Here is a 20,879-nt window from a genome sequence, read left to right as displayed (position 1 = left end):
CATCATTATACCCTCAAAATTAGTTGTAATCCATGTAAAAATGCGTAGTGATACGTTTGCAACCCTATATAGTTGTTTGGTTGTAATGCTAATATGAATAAATGTTGTTATCCAGATTCGGACATTTTTGTTTAATTCAGGCAAAAGCAAGCCTGCGCCCCATACAATAGTGGGAGCTCGTACGCCTATAATAATGTTTTATTTGAATTAAACAATATTTATTACCAAAGTTATGGATCGGACAACAGGCAATATCTATATCAAGACCTCTCCATATACTTCATGAGCTACTCTTTTTCGATTAACAGCAAGGGATCTTTTAAATGCACCATCCCACAGACAGGATAGTACATACCACGGCCTTTATTACACCAGTTGTGGAGCACTTGCTGGAACGATAAATAGCCAAATAAGCCCACCTACGGGAATCGATTCTAGATAAATCGCGCATCAGGCCTGCGCTGTGTCACTGAGCTATGCCCCGCCCCTATGTTTAAACTGATGCAACAAATTGAACTAAACTGAATTAACCTAGCGATAATTTCTTGCATTGTTTATTAATATGTATTGGCGTAGCCGGAGGGGAGGGGAGCATAGGGGCAATGCCCGCCAATCACCCCTCTTTTTTCCACAACATATTTTTAAGTACATGACATAATACCACTTATTGACAGTGTGGGTTTCTCCTCCCAATGTGCCCCCCCCCCCCCCCCCCATATAAAATACTGGCTAAGCCAATGCCTACTCATCCCACCTCCTACTTGGGCTATTTCTCGTTCCAGCCAGTGCTCTACAAATGGGGTAACAAAGGCAGTGGTATGTACTATCTTGTCTGTGGGCTGTTGCATATAAAAGATCCCTTGCTGCTAATCGAAAAGAGTAGCCCATGAAGTGGCGACAGCGGGTTTCTCTCAATATATGTGTGGTCCTTAACAGAACAGAACAGAACAGAACTTTATTTACTCTCATGGCACCCATTCGGTGGCACTAGAGGAACATAAATAATAATAAACATACAAATTGTCAAGATGATTTCAGAAACATATATACCACAATACAAACAGATGAGCAGCTAAATATTAAAAACAGTTAAAATTACACGCAAGTCAAGAAGCACAAAATTGTTTGTTAATAATTGATATAAACTTACACAATGTTTTGAGAACACTAATACGTTTTGAGCTAAAGAGTTGCTGGAATTTGTATATATTTGGTCTATTTACATAGTATTTGTTAAGATAGTTTAATCTTTCTTGTCTAAATTTTTTGCATATAACTAATAATGAAAATCATCTCCAACAATATTGCTATTACAAAGCGTACAGTTTCTATTTTCATATAAAATAGTTGTCCACCTCCCCTTTTCAACTGGTAAAAAGTGATTTTAAATTCTAAATCGAAAAAATGTTGTGCACATTGTTTTATCCAGAATGTTAAAATATGATTCTAGTTCCAATTTCTCTATAAATATTCTATAAGTAGTTCCTTTGCTGGTCGTAAAGATGTCATTTCTCCATTGTTTGTAGATACTGATCAGACAGTCTTCTCTTCACAACTCTTTTTAACCACTCCACTGATTTAAATGACTGCTGGTCCCAAACGTTATTCAATCCAAGCTGGTAAAATAGATCTCTGATGTTAATTATCCATTTATAATGCGTACCGAATTGAATAAAATCATAATACATTATTTGGTAAGCCTTTACAGATGGTTTTAGGCTTTTAGCCGTTAACAGTCGTGACCAAAAGCAAATTATTCTTAGATGTATTTTCAGAGATAGAGGTGTTCTTCCATATTCACCATATAACATATATATTGGAGTACTTTTCCTGACAGGCGCCATATGACCATAAATAAAATGTGTTGAGTGCGTCGTTGAATAAAAAATTTCCTTCCTTCCTTTATTAGTTAGTATTAGGTCCATGCACATATATTTATACTTATACACATTAAACATTCCTATGATTATAAACAGCGATTGTTTTCGCACATTTCTGAAGTTAAATCATATTCACACGGATGTGCGTAGTATCGCTTTGACATCAATAAGCATATTAAAACGTCAAAAGCATTGCTGACGTCACGTCACGGTTTTATGGTAACGTATTCGGACATTTTTCCAACTTAACACAAAATGCCGAAATATAATTGAAACGAGCACCTCCAGCATCACACACACACACACACACACGCACACGCACACGCACACACACACACACACACACACCTCAATTGGATCCACGCCAGTGGCGTAGGCGGAGGCACGGAAGTCATGTCCCTCAGCCAATCAAAACTTTAAATAAAAATTAAACTATTTCATAGCATCATACATAGTGCGGCTTCCCCCACCCCTCCCCCAATATGCTTTCAATAACGTACAGCATTTGTTTTAATATAATATAATATTATGTGGCTACTGTGCAACATCAGTGGAACATATTTAGGGGTTACAGCTTGTGACCCGTAACTTTCCCCAAAGTTTTATTTAAATACATAACATGCTGTAATTATAATATAAAAAAAGAAGAAAATTAGGTTCCACCGAGACTTGAACTCGGATCGCTGGATTCAGAGTCCAAAGTGCTAACCATTACACCATGGAACCTACATTGTTCATTTTTAAAAAAATGCTAAATCATGTACCTGTACATGATATTATGGTTAAAATGTGTTATGTTTAACGACACCACTAGAGCACTTTGATTATTAATCATCGGCTATTGGATGTCAAACATTTGGTAGTTTTTACATATAGCCTAAGAGAGGAAACCCGCTACATTTTCCCATTCAATTATATAAAGATAGGATAGCACATAACACGGCCTTTGGTATGCCAGTCGTGGTGCACCGGCTGGAACGAGAAATAGTCCAATGGGCACATCGACGGGAATCGATCCCAAACCGACTGCGCATCAAGCGAGCGCTTTACCAATGAGCTACTTGTCGCCTTCATATTATAGATCGCTATGGTAGCTGGTAACACTGTAACGTTATTTCGTGTAAATATTAATATTCATTATTTGTTACGGTAATAGAAATGTCGTAGCCCGAGAATACCTTGTGTTGCGAACAAACATTTGATCGCGAACGAAGTACCAACCGTTGGCGACTTACTCCGAGGGCTATATAGACGGTACAGATAATTTGTGGGCCACTGGACTAAAATCGTTAAAGTCGTTCTGGATGGGCAGGCGAACCCAGTACCCACCAGCCTTAAAGGGATGCATGCGCAATGCTTTTGGACTTGTAGGCATATTCAACGATATATAATGCACATTATTGCTTAATGTCAACAACTATATTGGTATACTTAATTAATAAAACGGTTATATGTGACGGTCATTATATATCAGGCCTCAGATTATATTACATTATTAGAAATGTGTCAGAGAGATGGTGAAAGTCACAAAATTGGGGCCATTTGCAACAAATTTTTATACACTAATTTCAGGGGAAATTAGACATGATAGGCCTCAGATTCAATTTTGACCTGCTGTATTTACTTAATCTACTTCATTTACTGTATTAGACATGTAGCCACTTTGTAAAAGGCAAAACAGTCCATATAAATGCATATTAATATGAATATGCCCTACAGATGTTACTTAGGTATACACCATAATATGTTTTTGGTTGACGACAACTTTGAAAATTAAGATTTTGTCACAAAATGATGATATAAATCCTATCAAGAGGTACTTGCACCATATTTTTCAATTTCCAGTGATAACTGTTAACAAGTGTAATCATGTGCCAGTGTCTTGGATACTTCAGTGTAGTATTTCTTGATTGGAAGGATGTTCGTAGTAATGATCACTGAATATGCATAATGGATTATTCTGCCATATGTATTACAAGCCAAATGTTAACCTATTTATTTTTTTGGCGCATTTTCTGCAATAAACTTGACAAGTGTACCAGCATCTGATTACTGAACACAATAAATACATTCAGACAGCATAGAATATTAGACTATTAGATTTTCTAAGGATATAAGACCATTTTTGAAAAGTGTGTAATTTACATAAATGTAGGTGAAATGTATTATTAGAGTACTTAATCTTGTTAAAAACTGTATACTGTTTACTTAAAGTGTTTAATTATATTTAGTAGTGATATATTCATTATATTTAGATCTTCTGTCCAATTGCAATAATTGAGAAACTCATTAAAATTCAATATGTAATTTTTTTTTTTAAATCTCAATATTGACCAACAAAATCCACCTTTTGCTCTTTTTTAGCAAATTATTAGCTCAAAACTGTTTTTAAAAAATATTGCAACAACATGTAGTAACATCAGAGGTCATTTTATGCTATTTTGGAGGATATTGAAATTTAAAAGTTGAAAATTTTAATTTTAATTTTTAATAAATTTAAAAAAAAAGTTTTTTAATTTAATAAAATATTTAGAAAATAAATAAATGAGTTTTCATATTCCTTGTGGTATTCACAATCAATCTGTGTAATTTCATCTCTGGTTATAATACTTTCATCAGAATCAAGCATGTGTGAACTATATCAGGCCTCAGACCACAATTAATTTCGCTATATGTTCCTATATAGCCTTAGTGGTTATACCATTTGTATTAATATCAGCAGGCTCGTGAAGTTTTGTATGTACCTTTGCCTGCATGGGGGACACATACCCTGAAAAGGACAACCCCTGTTGTACAGGTCTTTCTCCCATCATATTGGTTTAAACAGACACACCCTCTAAACCAGGCCAGAGTACACCCATTTTAAACAAAAAGCACTACTTTTGCATGGGCCGGAATTACCACAAACAAGTCTTCAATGTCAACAAGTTACACATGTTTACAAACTACATGCTATCCCCTGTCACTTCAGTCAAACAGTTGCCACTTCATAGCTGTCTGCCATGAAATAATCAGTCAAACAGCAGACTACTTGCGCGGTCAAATTACCGGATAACTGTATTCTGAGGCCATATAACGGGCACAGCCATTTTGTTCCATCCCAGTGAATCCGCCTATAACTAGTTCGCACTCCGAGCTATGCCTTCGATGAGGAAAGACGTATCGCTCTGCTCTCTCGGGTTGCCCCCACCCCCCACCCCCACCCCCCACCTGGGGGGACTTATTGCAAGCTACGGCTCTTTGTTAGAGTACCGCGTCGCTTACATTGGCTCACGGGCAACCGTGACTTTGATGTATGGCGACGCGGTAACAAACACGACGAAGAGGAAGGGAAGAGGAAGGAGGAAGAGGAAACCTGCACCAGGGACGGCTCAGGGGGGACCTAAACTGGCGGCGGTCCTGTCTTTGTCGCCGCCCCCACCCCCGGGACCCGACCAACCAGTGCCAGCCGACGCAGATACCTCTGAACAGACTGAGCCAGTGGACCAGTCGACGCTGCAGTTGGACACAGCGATCTGCGAAACTCCACGGCGTGCGTCTCCCGTTCCAACCCCTTCGAGGCGGTCGACGTCGAGTCCCCCACCCCCGGGGGGCTCCGCCAAGACCCCTATGGATGGCGCTGCTGCGAAGCGGAAGGCCGTCACCCCACCGAGTAGTGACCAGCCAGCCAAAGCCCGGCCTTCCGCGACCGCCCGGGGCAGGGACGCCGCCTGGAGCCTAGCCATCTCCAAGATCAAGGGCCAGTACGCTCGATACTTGGTCGGGGACACCTCGGACACCAGCTCACTGCCAGGAGGCATTCTTGAGGGCAACTTTAAGAAGTTTCCTGACGGAGTTGAGTCTGCCATCCACGCCATGGAACTACGAGACGGGAAGTTTGGACTTGTGGTGACGTCGCGCCGAGATGATCTCTACAGACAGGGAATACTCTTCGAAGACATGGACAACTACACCATCCACAGAGTACTGAAGATCATCGCCGGCGCCCATTACGTCGAGCTAGCTAAGACCTTGCTATCCCACCGTTGGAGGAAACTGGTGCCACAGTTCAACGCCAAGCACTTCATCTCGTCCCCGTAGTCGCCAACCGTTCCAAGGGCTCAGTTGGACTTTAATTATTATTATTATTTATTTATTTTTTTGTAAACAGTCCGACGCACTTTATTTTGGCAGCCCGTCTAAATTGCTCAAATCAGCCTTAAAAGCCTTTCGCTCGAGCAGTCTAATTTTGTTCTTTGGACTTAAAATTTTGTCCAGACATGAGTTGTATGAATGAGCTCATTTTGGCTTTAGGTCTTTGACCCAACTACTAAATTCGTATTCCAAATTCCGCCCACCTTAAACTCACACGCCCCCCCCCCCCCCCCCCCGGCCCGGACCATTTAGATTGGACTTTAAACTTTTAGACCGTTCAAAATTATATGTCGAAATTATTCTCTTTTTTTAATATTATTAAATAGTCCGATCCTCTCTTCTTTCTCTTATTTATTTTTGGACTGTCCATCTAAAATGCTCCAAATTATATAAATATTCGGCCGAGCAGTCAATTCTTTTTATTTTTGGCTTGTAACTTTTTATTTAATTTTTTTTTTTTATTCTATTAACTTTTTTACTAATAGCTATCTTCAAAATTCTGCCCATTTTCAACTCTATCCTCCCCTCATCCCGAGTCAGGCCACCGATCTTATCGGAGGTCGGACTCTGGATGGGCTTGTTCGAAACCCTAGTGGTATATGGACACGTTAAATTGTTATCTATCTATCTATAACTAGTTATTGTGGGTGGTCGTTTTACATCCAACGTACCAGTACTATAGACCTAATAATATGCGTTTTTTCTTAGGATTTTTTTAAAGAGAAAATAATACTATAACTCCATTCCGTTCTGTTAATGCAAATTGAAATATATTTAGATAAATATTATATTATCAAGACATTTATGTTGTTTTACAAGTCATGTTGATCGTAAATTACTGCATTTGTTTACACTGTGGATATAGGAGTTGGCAGGAGTTGACGTCACTTCGTTCCAAGCTAGAGTACCGGACGCGAAAAAAAAAAAGAGCTCAAAATGGTTGTCCCCAGTTAGCAGGAATAATCCATTTTTTTATTATCAATTAAAAAATTACGATTTTTTCATTTCTAAAACTGTTAGTATGTGTTGCATCTTTCCAACACATACGGCTCGTATTTGACTTCATCACCCCTTTAAGTCAGATCGCATTATAATACCACTGAGTCCGGTTGCTCAAGGCTATATATACTCACGTCTATATACACTGTTTAATATTTATGTTCATGTAGAGTTGATTAATATTTTGGTTTGTATAGGTTCCATGGTGTAATGGTTAGCACTTTGGACTTTGAATCCAGCGATCCGAGTTCAAGTCTCGGTGGAACCTACATTTTTTTGGTAAATTTTAGCATAATATTATATTAATGATTCTTTTTTTTAATTGGCAGAAATTGTTTCAGCCAGTTTTCATAACTAGTAAAGCAAAGACCATGTTGTTTCAAAACCTGTATACAAAATATTATAAAGTCGATATTGTGCACCGATTGTATCTCACTAACCAATAACAACTAACCACTAACCCACTGTTCTGGACAACAGAGCACGGGTAGCTGATATGTGATATGTATCGGAATATTTTCCGTAATGCTCATAACAATACACATTGTGTCGGGTATTACATTTGCTCAATTATGTTATTGCCTTAAATGCAAAGTTGGTGCTAAATCGGGTACCGGCCTCGGTGGCGTCGTGGTTAGCCATCTACAGGCTGGTAGGTACTGGGTTCGGATCCCAGTCGAGGCATGGGGGTTTTAATCCAGAGTAGCCTATGTGGCGACAGCGGGTTTCCTCTCAAAATCTGTGTGGTCCTTAACCATATGTCTGACGCCATATAACCGTAAATAAAATGTGTTGAGTGCGTCGTTAAATAAAACATATTTTTTTTTTTTTTTTTTTTTTGGGGGGCTAAATCGGGTCTAACAATACACATTATGTTGTGTATTAAATTCCCACAGTTCTGTTTTCACCCATGATGCAAGGTCGTTGCTAAACCCGTGCCTACCACACTATCTTTTGGGACCTTCTGTATTCTAGCACTGATTATAATGCAGAGATATCATTAAAGATGCTGTCTCAAAGTGGCATAATGATGACGTGCGCTTTATGCGGCGCACGCTGCCGCATATAGCTCATCGTGTGCTTCATGAGTTGAAAATCACCGCATAAAGGCCGTTGCACACCAGACGCGAGCGTTTCATTGCCGCGATTTTCGCTGTGTTGCCCGTGTGTCGGTGCTTACACACCGATCGCGATTTTCGTCGCGTTTTTCGGTGCGATTTCACGAATACATGCTCGAACTCTAACGAAGTTTATTTGGTATAAGATGTATAATAAAATTGTCTTTAAAACTATCTAAAAATCCCAACGTTTCGTTTAAAATCTTTAAACTTCCTCAGGGGAATAAAACACAAATGGAATGAAGTTAAAAACAGACTGGATATAAGTGAACAAAATATAACACAAGCTAAATAAACAAAGGGAATTAATCAGGTAAAGTGGCAATGAAAGGGACTGATTAAAATAACAAAGGGAGAGTCAGGAGCTACTCAAAGCCACTGGGATGATTTTCATTTAGTCCATGTGGCCAAACTGAGTTTATTTGGGGAATGCATGTACAGGTATTCGCCATTTCACTCTCGTCCAGCATGGAGGGAAGTGATATTTTACCGGTTCTTCAATATATAGCACGCGATTTCTCCAGCGATTATCATTACGCAAAAATAGGATCACTTCCTATTTCCAAAAATCGTGGCGTAAATCGTGGCGACAATCGCGTGTGGTGTGCACGCCTCTACGTGAGTGTCTCTTTTCTATACCCCGGCGAAAATAGTTGCGAAATTCGCTTCGAAAATCGCGTCTGGTGTGCAAGGGCCTTAAAACAGGCTTTGTAAATTCGTCCCATTACGTTCAACTATTATATCTATAAAGAATTACAACTGAATAATTTAATTTACTATATTAAAGATATTTTACAGGAAAATCTTCAATGTATGACAGACGGAATTGGGCGTGCTCGGTTGAGACAAATAAATAAAGTTTATTTTGTTTAACGACACCACTAGAGCACATGATTTATTAATTGCGTGTCAAACATTTGTTAATTTTGACATATAATATTAGAGAGGAAACCCGCAATTTTTTCCGTTAGTAGTAAGGGATATTTTATATGTATCATCCCACAAATAGGATAGCACATATCACGACCTTTGTTATACCATTCGTGGTGCACTGGCTGGAACGAGAAATAGCCCAATTGGCCCACGGACAGGGATCGATCCAAGACCGATTGCGCATCAAACGAGCGCTTTAGCATCTGGTTACGTCCCTCCCCTCCGGTTGAGACAAATGTGGCACGTGCTACTTTGAAATAGTAACCTTTAATAGTATAATACAATGCGGAATGGTGGAAATCACGGAAGAAAACTGCATTGAAAATATACCATTTAAAACAATACACACTACTACAGAGATAAAAAACAACATCTGCAACACTTACCTCGTCACTATCGGACACCAGCTGAGAAAAACTTCTCGTCCTATGTGTTTGAAAGAACTGGAATGTAAAATTAATACAACTGATGGATGGACTGTAATAAAATAAAACACAACAAAACAATGTCCTCAGTTTGCTGTCATTGTAAAACGATTCTGATTAACAGATCTGTTTTAAACTCCTGAAATTGCACATTCAATTTAAAAAAAATGTTGTCTAGAATTTGTTCTGTATATTGTTCATCGTATTTGGTATCGTCCTCTACTGTTTGTAGTAGCTAAACCTCTGTTACTGTTTTTTTTAATATATAATATTGTTTACGTACGTACGTAATTATTGGGAGGGGTAAATCGCGCCTCGTCTTCTAGAAACATTCAGCCAATCAGAAACACGTTGTACATACAAACACTGGTAATACTCTAAACGAGGGAATGCATTTCATATATCATTTTATTGATCGAAAAGGCTCTGTTCTTTTCTCTTCTTTTTTCTCTTTTCTCTCTTCTTTTTTTATTTGGTAATAGCACAAACTTAGAACGGTGTCTTTAAAACCTGCCTCAGTGGTGTCGTGGTTAAATCATCAGAGATAAGGCTGGTAGGTACAGGGTTCAGGGTTCGCAGATCGGTACCGGCTCAACGACTCAATGGGTAGGTGTAAGACCACTACACACTCTTCTCTCTCACAAACAACTAACAACTAACCCACTGTCCTGGACAGACAGCCCATATAGCTGAAGTGTGTGCCCAAGACAGCGTGCTTCAACCTTAATTGGATATAAGCACGACAGGTCATTATTAGAGTGGTACTCACAGCGCTACGGTGAAAGTTTTTGGAATATCAGGGCTTCTAGATTATGATAGCCCCACTCCTATGACTAGTGATATTCAATGTTGGGCTAGTAAATGACTAATATTGCCATGCCCAACGGCTACTGAAAAAAAACCCAGAAGTCAAATGTTGCAGTTAAGTCTATTTGTAAGCCTATGAATATCCTGTCCTCACCCCAACCCCCAATGTTAAGTGTTTTTAACTTAAAGCTCTATGAATCCTTCTGTAGGTTTTTACATATCCGATTATAGATACTATTAATTAGTAAAATTATATTAACTTAAAGTAAAGCAGAGAGACGAGAGAGAGAGAGGAGAGAGAGAGAATTTTTTTTAACGACGCACTCAACATTTTTTATCTTCGCTAGTTACACGTCTTTAATCACAGCAAGGTCCGATGGCTAGTAGTATTTTGTAAACCATTCTAGAAAAATAGCCCTCCACCAACGGATCGATAGACCATAGAGTTATACGCCAATTCACCACTGGGCTTTCCTTGTCACTTAAATGACGTCACTATACCGATTGTTTCTCTCTGGTGCTAGTATGTGGTTTTGTCAATCGTTATCAATTACTTTTAACAGGATGTCTCCGTTATGCTGGTATCAGACTACCAACTGTCACGACAGAGTTGGCCAACTCACCGATCTCACGACTTCTACGACTGTCCAGTTGCAAGTCTGAGCGCTCTTACCGTTCTTTTCTCGTCTGTGTACAACTCCTACGACCGATTAGTTGTTAATCTGAGCGCACCCGTCTAAGTTGGGACTTAGTTGGCTAACTTCGTTGTGACAGTTGATTGTCTGTACCTAGCATTACCAGCTATATCAAACCTGATGCTTATAAAACGTTTAAAGTCTAGACTCCAGACTCTAATAGAGTCTGATACACTAATGTCATGACAACGCCATACAAATTGTATGCATGTGACGTCATTAGAGATCGAGTCTCGACTCTAAAAGTTTTATAAGCACGGATCTTGATGCTTATAAAACTTTTACAGTCAAGACTCGAGACTCTAATAGAGTCTGAGACACTAATGTCATGACAATGCCATACAAATTGTATGGGTGTGACGTCATTAGACATTGAGTCTGGACTCTAAAAGTGTTATAAGCACGGGCCCAGACGTCATAAGAACGACCCATAACAACGTTCTTAAAGTTGTAGAAACCAAGATACCGGTCGTGTGTTTTAAACGAGATTAACGTGTTCAAACATGGATTTCCGCAACAGGTACAGGAAAAGATACAGTTTTAAATTTTAATGATTTTTTTTTTTTCTTTAACCTCAGTAAAATGTTATAGCTACACAAACATGAATATTAATTGAACATACACATGGATACGAACTGAATATATGAAAGATAAATATCATATACCCAGTGGCGTAGCGTGGGTTGCCAGCTCCCAGGGCAAGGCAAGTTTTGCACCCCCTAACCAGTGGACCGTCAGCACTCCCCGAGTCCCTTCCACCAATATAGAATGTTGCGCCCGGGGTTTCCGCCCGGTGGCCCCATCCACGCTACGCCACTGCATATACCCAGTACAAATGATTTCACATTTAATGACGTTTTTTGCTCAATCAACTTCCTTTTTTTATGGGGGGGGGGGGGGGGGGGGTCTGATGCCTAATTAATGAAAATATTAAGAGATGCAGTGGACATCAATGTGCTTTAAGCAGCCAAAATAAGGCGCGGATTTAGTGGGGGGCCCAAGGGGCCCGGCCCCCACCCCCCCCCCCCCTATTTTTGGGGTCAAGTTATTTTTTTTTTAACTATAGCATACACTAGAGTGGAATTACACAAAAATGCACTTATTTAAAAATTTCGCGGGGGAGCATGCCCCCCTATTTAAAAATCCTGGATCCGCGCCTGACTACATTAAATATACTTTCCACCATGCCAAGTTGCTTCAGGTTTAATATCAGGTTTTGTCAAACGGAGTTACTTCCCTTGAATACAAAGTCTCATTATTTGAAAGATGTTTCATTTCTTACAGCTAAAATCAGGCGCGTGTGCAGACATTTATGCAGTGGAGTCTAAACTGTAGCGGTTTTCCTCTCTAAGACTACACGTCAAAGTTACCAAATGAATCAATGTGCTCTAGTGGTGTCGTTAAACAAAAAAAAACTTATTCATTCTTTATAATATTGTCAACTTGGGTGGGGCATAGCAGAGGTATTCATCTTGATTTAAAGAAACCAGCCTTAGCGTCCTGCCTAATATAAATTTAAAAAAAGAAGAAAGAAAGAAGTGTTTTATTTGACGACGCACTCAACACATTTTATTTACGGTTATATGGCGTCAGACATATGGTTAAGGACCACACAGATATTGAGAGAGGAAACCCGCTGTCGCCACTTCGTGGGCTACTCTTTCCGGTTAGCAGCAAGGGATCTTTTATAAGCACCATTCCAAAGACAGGGTAGTATATACAACTGCCTTTGATATACCAGTTGTGGTGCACTGGCCGGAACGAGAATTGGCCCCGCCCCCTAAATTTGAACATTGCCATGAAAATATTAATGATAATTATGTGGTAAAAATCTTTATGATAATTAGTTTATCGACGCGTATCGATTTTCGCGGCACTAACACTCTGTGATCAACATAAAAAATAAATAATTACAAAGCGTGTACATGTATATAATTTATCTAGTAAACCTGTGAAAGACAAATATTGATTCAGTGGCTGCACCTAAAACTAATTAGTGACGTCACGGTTATTTTTCTTTCCAGGTGATGTCTGTAAATATCAGTTTACATGTTATCACGACTAGAGCAAACACTTCTAGAAACATTCTCATTTTAGTTAGCAAGTAATCACATAAACACGAGCAGGGGAGGGAGGGAGGGAGAGGGGAGGGAGAGAGGGAAAGAGAGAGGGGGAGGGAGAGTGGAGGGAGGGAGAGAAAGCCAGAGAGAGAGGGGGTAGAGGCAGAGAAGAAAAAAAAAGTTTTATATAACGACGCACTCAACACATTTTATTTACGGTTATATAGCGTCAGACATATGGTTAAGGACCGCACAGATATTATGTATATTTGTCAGGGGATCAAAAATTCCATCGCCCGACGCCCGTGCCAGGTGGAATTTTCATGCCGGGCAAGTAATTATGTTAACTGCATATGCCCGATGACTAGTGACTAATGTAACGTCTAATAGTTGTTTTTAAATTTGTTACAAGTCTCGGTAAAACCTTTGGAAAAAGTTCCGAACGTCCGAGCATTTACATAGCTCTATGAGAACTAACCCTAACCCTAAATGCTGGAACGATCGGAACTCTTGCCAATGCGTTAACACACCAACACGGAAAACAATGTGTTGAAAAGTTTGATAACAATTTTAGAGTTATTCCCCTTTTACTATCGACTAAGATCGGTAATTTCCGCCACTGAACGTTCGACTGAATTCGTACAAGTAATCGGTTCGATGATCTTCAAACTTGGAAGTAGCGTCCAATTATACGCGTTACAGCTTATATAAAAATAAAGTATACATGCCTTGTTTGTGCAATCAAAATTATTATTTCTTGCAAAAATGGTATATGAGGTGGTATACAGTTTAAAATTGTCATATTCAAATTAAATTAGGCTAGACGTTAACGCGGTTCCGGAATCTGCTCTTTGCAAAAGCAAGTTTATAATTTCTGAGTTCACTTGAACAAAGCAAAAATATAACTGTATTGTTATAAAACTTGCAAGATATTTTAGTTTAGATATAATAAACCTTGTAGCAGAACATACTTAATGTTTTTTTAGGGCCGTACCCTGATCAAAATCCGGGGTGGGGGGGGGTAGGGGGGGGGTGGGTGGGGGGACTACGTTTTATAAACAAACGAAATACTGTACAAATTAAAGCCTAAGATGTGTATGCTACAAAGTGAGATTCTCCGGAGAGTATGGCCCTGTTTTCAGTACTTTGCAAATGTAAATCTACGTTCGTGTAAAATGGATGGGTAAGGTGAAATTAGATTGCATTAGCCCTCCGTTATAATCTAAGCATACATGAATATATTCTTCTTATGTTTTGCTTTAGGCCAAATAAAAAAGAAAGAGTTGGTGAACGTCCCCGCCCGTACCTGAGAAATGCGCCCGCCCCTGAATATTTTTATATTTTTTTATTTTGTTAAAAACTGTTAAAAATGCGTCGACTTTAGTAACCACCGTGAAGGGTTAAACCATCACCAGGTCCATCTGGCGGCCAGTGAAGAAACCGACAACATCCAGGCGCATGCGCTGTTGGCTGCTACTCCCGCAAACAAAATGGTATCCAGGGTTTTATTAAGTTTTTCACAGAATTTTTGTTTAATAAAAACCTCTCCCCCCCCCACCCTGATTTGTATGATCAAAAGGACGATCACCAACTCTTTTTTTTATTTGACCGTATTAATAGTTTTTAACAAATAAATTATGATCAATAAATAAAAAATACATGAATGCAATCGACGCATACCAAGCCTGCACTATTTAGAACATTTGCAGAGTATTGCCCGGCGCAGACGAGCGTTTTTTAACGCATGCGTCTGCGTTAAAAAACGCAGACTCGACGCAGACGGATGCGTCTCGTGTGCGCCTACCTGCGATGCGTTTCTTGCGATCCACTGACGATTTCTTTTATTAATTAATTTATTTATACTTTACTCTAGGAAAAATAACAAAGATTAAATGTAATTTATTAATACATTTTAAAATATAATAAACTTTATTTAAAACATTATGTACACTATACTATTACGATATAAATCTTTCTTATTTCACAATTGTTTGTTTTAATTATTATTATTACGCATAGTACAATGAATGCAATAATTTATATTTTTTAATTTCATCTATTAGAATGTCATTAATTACACATGTTTGTGTTGAAACATTTACATGTTAGTCATTTTTAATGGTCGGGTCTGTTTTCACAGTTCTATTCATTACTGAAAACAATAATTGTTAATTGTTAAACTGTCAGTTGGAGAGGTCATTTCGAAAGGCATGTTACTGAATAGACAGATGATTGGTCAATATAAAAATGTGAACGCAACGCAGACGCAAGTAGGGGCACACGTGCGTTTTTAGACGGATGCGGCAGGAGACGGATGCGTTTGTGCGTTTAAAATCAAACATGTTTGATATTTAAAAAATCGACGCAGCGCTAAAAAACGCAACGCAGAAAGGGTCGCACACGATGCGTTTTTACTGCGTTCGTACGGATGCGTTTTTTAACGCAAGAAGCATGCGTTAAAAAACGCTCGTTTGCGCCGGTGTAAACGGAATGCAAGTCCGTAGGAATAGTTGTCTGGCCGGACTTAGTCTCCTAGGAATGCAGGTCCTAGGTCTAATATACCCATGAATGCAAGTCCTAGGCTTTACGTTCCTTAGGAATACTGGTCTGACTGCCAGGATATTAAGTCCGGGTCGGACTTGCATTCCTGGACAATCAAAATTTAAGTCCGGTGGTACATATAAAAAAAAAAAAATATAAATGTAAACAAAATGAAAAGCAGTTTCCTGTCTGGTTTATTTAATTAACTTGGGATACTGGCGCCTCTCCTTATTTAAATATTTTCTATTTATTCCAATATTTTCCATTTATATCATTTGCAAGAGTATGTACACATTTTGTTGACCTTATTACACGAGCAAAACTACGGTATTTATTCACTGCGTGTTGTTCCAACTAATAAATGTTTAAACATTTAAAAGTAACTCGAAAAGATTTTCCACAATTCGAAGCATGTATTAGTCAACTCGCAGATAAGTATAACTTGCTAATATACCAACACAATTATCTGTTAGACATTATATACTGGTATTTGATAATAATAATAATAATAATAATAATAATAATAATAATAATTCAACTATAAAATTTTTATATTTGCGTTATATAAATTATCTTATATAATTTTTAAGTTTGTGCCTTTTTGTCTGTGATGTTGCAGGCGCGTGTACGTTGGGTGTGAGGTGGGGTGGCGTGGTCTAAACACCCCTCTTCAAAACAAATTTCTACCTGCCACAGTCTAGACCTCCCCCCTGCATAATTTACTGAACATGTGCCTGCTTTGTCAATTTTACTCATTTTCAAAAATTAATTTGGTCTAACATATGACATAAAAACGCTGGGCTCTATGATATCTTAGTCCCAACCAACCATACCATCGATAACAAATTATGTTAAATGGTTATCATTAAGGTTTATCAATGAATAGAAATAGTGGGTTTTAGAAGCTCAATGGGCCACTACACTGATTAAGACAAAACAGTAACCCCTGAACAATTATCATACTATCAATAATATGCACACTCAATTTACAACGATATTTTTAAACAGACTAACTATTCATGACACTTTTACACCTAACAGTTTTGGTCACAATAGGAATTCAGGCTCCCTTTTTGGGAGTAGGGTTGGGCTGGGGGAAGGCTGATTTTTATTGCCCGAATGAAACGAAAATGTCCGAATCTGGAACACAAAGTATATTTATATTCGCATTACTACCAAGACGCTAGATAGGATTCCAAACAAATCAGTCTGCATTTGTACATGGATTACAACTAATATTGTGAGTAGAATGATGGAAATACATGGTGAAGATTTCAGGCCAGCTCATTTTGTCCGAAAGTGCCCATTGGCCCCCCAGCACCCCGGGACCCCACCTCCACCCAGTCTCGAACGCTTATGATGTTCCTTACGGCCAGACGCCAGGCATAACAATACAGAGACCCTTTCCCCAACTTGTCTCTTATGCTTATGATGGTCAAAACTGCCATAAGACAGTCAGTGATAATTAATTTCAAGTGTTTTGATGCTATTTTTAATTGTTCATCAGTAAAAGGTAATTTTTCTTGCTTATTATTCCTGTAATTTTTATATTGTAGTAGGTCCTAACTGGTCATTATAGTACTAGTTATTAGTACTAACTACTAGAACTAAGTACAGGATTCAAAGTTTTATTTCAGGGATTTTCACGAATTATATATATATGTAATAAGCAAAATATCGGAAATAAATTCCAGAGGACTAGGAATACTAGGATTGAAAGTCCTGTGGACCAGGAGTACCAGGAATAAACGTCCCACGGACTTACATTCCTCGGAATCCACGTCCCACAGACTTAAATTCCTAGGAATACAAGTCCAACAGACTAGAATTCTGAGGAATGGAAGTCCGATCGGACAAAGATTAAGAAAATAACAAATAATCAGATTGTGATTTACCGTCAAAATATAAACTTATAAAACATATTATTAAAAATTATGTTGGTATATACAGAAATTGTCTTTTGCTGTTCGCCAAATGTTAAACTTTTAGTTACCATTTATATATATATATATATATATATATATATATATATATATATATATATATATATATATATATATATATAGATAGAAAACAATTTTGGGCTACATATTGTTTTTTAGATATATATTTCTGCGTGTTGAACACATGAACACATAGCCTACTTTATATCTGTAGTTGCATTATATACTTTTGAAAAAAGCAAGATATTCGTCCGACTTCAATATGCTGACAAAAATGTAAGACGATTACAAAAATTCACTCACGTATCTGATCCACAAATCTATGACGTAAAAAAATAATTAAGTTGATACTCAAACTTAAAAATAATATTTTGACATAGAGATTTGAACTCACAATAATCTCAAGAGACTCGTACACTTATCCATTACACTACAAGGGAAGGCTGCCAAGACCTTACTTTTTTTCTCGTGTCTTTCTGGCAGCTCGTGCAAATTGCAGAGTATAACAAACGGACATCTAATTTGCCGGACTTGTATTTCTGTTACTGCTGTAGAAGGAATTTAAGTCCGGTAGGAATACAAGTCCTAGGATAAAAACAACTTAAAAATAAATCAGGTATGAAAGTCCGGGTAGGACTATGGTTCCTAAGCTATGGAGGTCCGATAGGACTACTGTTCCTAGGAACCTACGGACCTGCGTTCCTTTTACACCGGGCATTATAGAGCTCATGTTTACTTTGAGACCAGCCACGGCTGTTTGCGAGAGACAGGGTAAAAACATCCCAGAGAAGTGTTTTGAGGCAGAGAATGTTAAATAATACGCTCACAATAATGTCAAATGGGCCAGAATCATTAAACATGTTTGAACCAATGCTAGACATAAAAGAATGGCTCATAAGTTGAAAGGGATCTCACCACATCAACGGCCATGTAACAAGTGGCCACTAAGACATACATCGACACAATAATTATATTTAGATGAACAAGTGGACACTACCAAACAAATAACAAAGTTTAAATCAACAAATGGACACTGTTTAAAAATAGACCGACTTCGGTGGCGTCGTGGTTAAGCCATCGGTCTACAGGCTGGTAGGTACTGGGTTCGGATCCCAGTCGAGGCATGGGATTTTTAATCCAGATACCGACTCCAAACCCTGAGTGAGTGCTCCGCAAGGCTCAGTGGGTAGGTGTAAACCACTTGCACCAACCAGTGATCCATAACTGGTTCAACAAAGGCCATGGTTTGTGCTATCCTGCCTGTGGGAAGCGCAAATAAAAGATCCCTTGCTGCTAATCGGAAAGAGTAGCCCATGTAGTGGCGACAGCGGGTTTCCTCTCAAAATCTGTGTGGTCCTTAACCATATGTCTGACGCCATATAATCTTAAATAAAATGTGTTGAGAGCGTCGTTAAATCAAACATTTCTTTCTTTCTATTTAAAAATAAAGTATAAAGTAGACAAGACAGTGGATATTACTTCCTGGGTAAGTGTTATAACCTATTGGTAAAATTCCTTATTTGTGCAATTAAACCAATTACTTTCAAGATTATTACATTATTGAGCACTGTATTAAATTAAGTACCATAGCAGAATTGGTTACCTTAAGAAGTATGGGTAAGTGGAAACATATATGGGGCAAGTGAATATCTGATTGGCACTTACCCTGTGGCAAGTAATTTTTTCGAAAATGTTTGAACCTCTGATTATGTATGTATGTATGATTTTATAAAATTTAATACTCAGTTTTTTTACTGGTTTAAAAAAAAAAAAAAAAAAAAAAGTTTGAATACTGATAAGAGTGACTGCATCTTTTACTGTTGTGTTTTGTATCAGTAAAACATATTTTTCAGCAAGTGGGGCAGTGTGTTTGTTTTTGGGATGTTTTTTTTTTTTTCGTTTTTTATTTTTATTTTTATTTACGGACGGGAGGTAGCTCAGTGGTAAAGCGCTTACTTGATGCGCGGTTGGCTTGGGATCGATCCCCGTCGGTGGGCCTATTGGGCTATTTCTCGTTCTAGCCAGTGCACCGTTACTGGTATATGGCCGTGGTATGTGCTATCCTGCCTGAGAGATGGTTCATATAAAAGATCCTTTGCTACTAATGGAAAACAATGTAGCGGGTTTCCTCTCTAAGACTATATTTCAAAATTACCAAATGTTTGACATCCAGTAGCCAATTATTAATAAATCAATGTGCTCTAGTAGTGTCGTTAAACATAACAAACCTTTGTTTTCTTTCTTTTTAATTAGTAAAAAAATATAGTATAACATAGTGAATTATTACTGTTGTTTGTTTTTTAAATTCCTGCAAAATCCCGTATACCAGGAAAAATAAGGTATTAAGTACCAAAGGATACGTTAATTAGTTTTTTTTTTACGATGTTTTTATTGATTTAAGCGACATTAATGCGATGCACATATATGTCGCTATACATAAAAGTCAATAATGAAAGAAATATAAAATTACAAAGTAGGTTTATTTCATCAAAATCTGTCATTTCAAAGAATAAAATATTGATTCTTGGTTGGTACAGAGTACTAATGAAGCTTTAGACTAGTTCAGTTTATACGAGTTCAGTTACATATTATCACGATTGAAAACTGAAAATGAATATTTGTTTAATAACAAACAGAAACTTTATATTAAAAAGTTAAAGTTTGTTTAGTTTAACGACACCACTGGAGCACATTAATTTATTAATCATCGGCTATTGGATGCCAAATATTTGGTAATTTTGACATATAGTCTTAGATCTAGGAAACCCGATACGCTTCATGGGCTACTCTTTTCGATTAGCAGCAAGGGATCTTTTATATGCACCATCCCATAGATAGGATAGCACATACCACGGCCTTTGATGTACCAGTCGTGGAGCACTGGCTGGAGCGAGAAATAGCCAAGTGGAAGAAATTTAAAAAAACCCAACGAATTCCTCATGAAAAATACTTTCGAGGGCAGCCCACGAGTAAAACGATAGACATATTAACCACCGTTTCAATAAAACTAAAGTTTGTTTTGTTTAACGATACCACTAGAGTCATCAGAGGAATTCCGCTAAATTTTTCTTAATGCAGCAAGGGATCTTTTATATGCACTTCCCCAGAGACAGGAAAGCACATGCCACGGCCTTTATTCAGTTGTGGTGCACTGGTTGTAACGGGATAAACTCAATCAGCTGAATGGATCCACCGAGGCGGTTCGATCCTGCGAAGCAAGCACCTTAAGCGAGCACTAAACCGACTATATAGTTTATTTGCACTTACCGTACCTAGATTCAAAACTTCCTATCGGTTACCAAGACGTTATAAGTACAATGACGTCATCACATTATTTACGTCAA

General features: G+C 38.1%; 1 long non-coding RNA gene and 2 other non-coding genes across 3 annotated transcripts; 1 reads left to right on the top strand and 2 right to left on the bottom strand.

Moving 5' to 3' along the window:
- Positions 1 to 1,072: 1,072 nt before the first annotated feature.
- Positions 1,073 to 20,830, bottom strand: LOC121388024. Its single transcript, XR_005959923.1, has 3 exons — positions 20,808 to 20,830; positions 9,451 to 9,507; positions 1,073 to 1,616 (listed from the first exon to the last, which is right to left on the bottom strand). It is a non-coding gene; the product is annotated as an uncharacterized LOC121388024 (long non-coding RNA).
- Positions 2,535 to 2,606, bottom strand: Trnaq-cug. The gene has a single exon. It is a non-coding gene; the product is annotated as a tRNA-Gln (tRNA).
- Positions 7,210 to 7,281, top strand: Trnaq-uug. Its single transcript has one exon. It is a non-coding gene; the product is annotated as a tRNA-Gln (tRNA).
- Positions 20,831 to 20,879: the final 49 nt, after the last annotated feature.

The sequence above is a fragment of the Gigantopelta aegis genome, chromosome 14 (assembly GCF_016097555.1).
Source record: "Gigantopelta aegis isolate Gae_Host chromosome 14, Gae_host_genome, whole genome shotgun sequence".
In the NCBI taxonomy this organism is placed as follows: Eukaryota; Metazoa; Mollusca; class Gastropoda; order Neomphalida; family Peltospiridae; genus Gigantopelta; species Gigantopelta aegis.
This window is presented reverse-complemented; position numbering and strand designations above follow the sequence as displayed.